The 4,059-nt window shown below is 48.7% G+C and overlaps 1 long non-coding RNA gene across 1 annotated transcript in view; it reads left to right on the top strand.

The window, feature by feature from the left end:
* LOC115282966 overlaps nucleotides 1-790 on the top strand; it is a 2,927-nt gene extending 2,137 nt beyond the window's left edge. Inside the window, exon 3 of the long non-coding RNA XR_003904825.1 lies at nucleotides 758-790. This is a non-coding gene — a long non-coding RNA (uncharacterized LOC115282966). The remainder of the gene's footprint in view (nucleotides 1-757) is intronic.
* The last annotated feature ends 3,269 nt before the right edge of the window (nucleotides 791-4,059 follow it).

The following is a 4,059-nucleotide window of genomic DNA, read 5'->3' as shown; positions in this document are numbered from 1 at the left end:
TTGGCAGTAACTCTAACCATACACATTGTCCAGAGTGTTCCTTACTTTTGGCGGCACCCAATCACCACATTTAGAATATCTTTGAAAATAACCAGTGACAGAGTGGGCCATGTAGGGTGTAACTAGCCTTAAGCAATAAGTGATTATCCATAGCGTCTATCTCTAGGCCTGGCCTTAGGAATGTTAAGCATTTGAGCTGGCTGCTTCTGATTGGGTGTAACTAGGGTGGTCCCGGGTTGAGCAATCTGTGTCCTTTCAGTTTGTGAGTTCAAGCCCTGTGTCAGGCTCTATGCTGACAGCTCGGAGCCTGGAGCCTGCTTCAGATTCTGTGTCTCCCTCTCTCTCTCTGCCCCTCCCCTGCTCCTGCTCTGTCTCTTTCTCTCAAAAAGAAACATTAAAAAAAATAAAAAATAAATAAGTAAAATACTGTCACACACACGTAGTAGCTGGAACTATAGAACGTTGTTTGTGTCTGGTAAAAATAGTATCAGGGACGGATGCCTGTGCGTCTTGCTTTTCTCACCCAGCAGGCTTTCTGAATTGAACCAGGTTGATTTCTGTGGCTCTCACGTGTTCTGTTTTTACTGTTATTTAGTACGCTGTCGCTTTAACACCTCCCTGGCTGCTTACCCACCCGCCCGGCCCATGGATGGCCATTTAAACAGCAAGCAGTTGTTGGCTTTTATTTTTTGAATGTTAAAATGAACATCTTTGTATCAATCTTCTGGGACGCCCATAGGCTTTTTTTCTTTTTCAGATAAAAACGTAGGAGTCGAGTTGCTAGCTGTGATCGGGTGCACAGTTTTCTACTTTACGGTCGCCAATGAGCCGGTCCATAGGCGCTCTGGAGCCTGGACAGCCTTCCCCGCGCGGGGCACGGGTGCATTGCCCCCCAACCTCTTAGCCCTGATGTTATTGAACTCCCGGATTCTCTGCTCACCAGATCGGTGGCACGTAGCTTCCTTTTTAACGTGAGGTCACATGGCTCTTGTAACACCGGGCAGCCACGTGGAAGCGTGTTCTTCCTTCTGGGACAGACGGTTGAGGTCGTCCATTTCTGCTGGGTGTCTTCTCACTGCTGTGGGGCGTCTGTCACGCGTCTCGGAAACGTGTGTTTTGCTTCGTACACACAAACATGGAGGAAGTCTGTGGGCTGCTGCCCTTTTGAACTCTTTCTTCTTCTTTTTTTTTTTTGGTTTTGTTTTTTTATTTCTTATTTATTTATTTATTTATTTTTGAGAGACAGAGAGAGATAGAATGAGCAGGAGAGGGTCAGAGAGAGAGGGAGACACAGAATCGGAAGCAGGCTCCAGGCTCCAAGCTGTCAGCACAGAGCCCAACGCGGGGCTCGAACCCACAAATTGCGAGATCATGACCTGAGCCGAAGCCGGACGCTTCACTGACTGAGCCCCTCAGGCGCCTCGAATATAGTTGTGTCTTGTGTGTGTGTGTTGCAGGTACATAACTTCCAGATGCCTTTGGAGGTAGGCCTTTAACATTTTATTTTCTTTTTTGGTTGTTGGTCTGTTCAGATATTTCTTTTTTCCTGGGCCAATTTTGCTAATAAATGTTTTACTGGAAAAGTGTCCTTTTCATGTGGTTTTCAAATGTGGGGTATTAAGTTCTTCCTGATCATGTTTTTAATCTCGTGGTCATGCCCTCTCTTTAACCTCAATGTTGTTTGTTTGTGTTTTCTTTTTTTTCTGGAAGCTTCTTGCTGAAGGGCTATTTTATTAGTCTTTGTAAAACACAAAGGCTTGGTTTCGTTCTATTTTTTTTTGTTTGTTTTCTGTTTCCCTAATCTCTGCTTTTCTTTTCTTTCTTTTTATTTTCTTCGGATTTATTTTGTTGTTCTTTTTCTGGTTTCAAAAGTGGACAGTTTGGTTTACTTAGTTTGAAATCCTTCTTGTGTTCATATAAAAATGGCAAGGGAGGGGCACCTGGGGGACTCAGTCGCTTAAGCGTCCGACTTTGGCTCAGGTCATGATCTCTCAGTTCATGAGTTCCAGCCCCACATCGGGCTCTGTGCTGACAGCTCAGAGCCTGGAGCCTGCCTTGGATTCTGTGTCTCCCTCTCTCTTTGCCCCTCCCCCATGCTTGTGCTCTGTCTGTCTCTCTCCCTCTCAAAAATAAACAAACATTTAAAAAATTTTTTTAAACTGCAGCAAAGGAGTACACATCTCCGGAGAGTGACTTGCGCCGTGGCCCGTAGGTTTGAAGTGTGGCACTGACGTGTCCGTTAAGTTCTAAATTCTCCGAGAACTTCATTAGCTCCTCTCGACCCCGTCCAAAATGGTCCTTAATTTTGCTGCAGGAGAGTTCATCAGTCTTGTCTGTTATGATCAGTACTTTTGTGACTTTTTCAAAACGCACTTCCCCACCCCAAAGGCATGAACAGGTAGACTGCTCCGTCCTGGTATTTTCTAGAAGCGCTGTTGCTTTGCTGTCCACCTTCCGCTCTGCATCTCAGCTGCATTCATTTGTGTTTGTGATGTGAGGGAAGAGGGCGCATTTCATTTTTTATCATGTGGGTCCCCAGTCATGCTCTGGTTTTGGGAAAGACCGCCTTCATCTAGGACTCGCAGAGCTCCTTTCTGGAAAATCGGTGTCCTACATACATGCTCGAGCCTGTTTGGGCCTCTGTGATACTGTGATTCTATAATAAAAACTGTGTATTTTGTCTTCATTTCTGGCAAAGAGCTTCTAAACCTTGGAATTCCCCAAGCGATAAGACCCATTGAGGTATCTTTTGTAATCCCAACGAGCCCCTTTCAACCAAACCAGAGTTTATGACCAGAGGAGGAGACTTCTGGAAATCTCTGAGTATGGAGGCTGGTTTGACAGGGAACCAACCTGGATCAGAAGGTTGGAACATTCAGGATCGCCCCCAGCACCTCCTGGGAGTGGAAGGGAACCGAGACTGAGTTCCTCACCAACGGCCAACGATTTCATCCATCGTGCGTGTGTGACAAAGGCTCCGGAAAAATCCCCCAGCTACAGGTTTGGGAGAGCTCTGCGGTTGGCAAGCCCACGGAGGTGCTGGGAGGGTGGCGCATGCCCCCCAGAGAGCACGGGGACGCTCCACGCTCCTTCCCGCACACCCCACCCCGTGCGCCGCCTCTCTCTGGGTGTTTGTTCCCGAGCTATAAAGTTTTATGGTTCTAAGTCTCGTGTACATCCTGTCCTGCCTTGGTGTTTGCTCTCAGAGGCCCAGAAGCGACCAGCCGCCCATAGACTGAGCTTTTATATCGTCTGAGTAATATCCTGTAGTTCTCCACGCAGACGTCCTACACACCTGCTGGTGGATTTGCTCCTATAAGTAAATGGCAGGTAGAGGTGGTGTCCCGGTGGGGGGGGGGGTGTCACATATGGCTGCAAATTCGCTTCCTCTCCTCCCAACAAAGGAGGGAGGCTGTTACTCACACCTCCTCTGGGCTGACCAGTGGTCGAGCAGCTGTGGGAAGGCTTCTCCGTCTAGGTCTCCGCAGGTCTTGGAGCTTCCCCTCCTCCCCTCTCGGTGCCTGTGCTCAGAGCACCATGCTGTAAAGAAGCCTGGGCTGGAGGACAACGTAGAGAGAGAGCCCTGCAGGTCCCGGCTGTGCGCGTGAGGCTGGCGGCCACCTGCTGCGGTCCCAAGGCACATAGACGTGCCAGCCACCTGCAGACTCCAGTGCCCGTCTTCTAAGGTACCGAGGTTTTTAGGTGGTTTGCGATCTGACAATGGATAATGCACCCAGCATTTTTATTTAGAGAGCAGGGGAGGCGCAGAGGGAGAGGAGGAGAGGGTCCTAAGCAGGCTCAACGCAGGCAGTGTAGATAGAGCCTGTCATAGGGCTTGATCTCACAAACTGAGCTCATGACCTGAGCTGAAATCAAGAGTCAGAAGCTCAAGTTGAGCCCCCCGGGCGCCCCTGCTAAAAGCTTCTTAATCACAGATTCTGTTTGATTCTCCTGAGACTGTTCAGACCTCCCTTCTCCCTGCATCGCCGTTGGGAGCTTTGTTTTTTGGAAACAGAGAAGTGCTCGTCTCCTCCCGTTTCTCAGACGCATCACCACAAA

This window comes from Suricata suricatta, chromosome 17 (genome assembly GCF_006229205.1).
Source record: "Suricata suricatta isolate VVHF042 chromosome 17, meerkat_22Aug2017_6uvM2_HiC, whole genome shotgun sequence".
Classification (NCBI taxonomy): domain Eukaryota; kingdom Metazoa; phylum Chordata; class Mammalia; order Carnivora; family Herpestidae; genus Suricata; species Suricata suricatta.
Note: the sequence above shows the minus strand (reverse complement) of the source record. Positions and strands in the feature narration are given on the sequence as shown.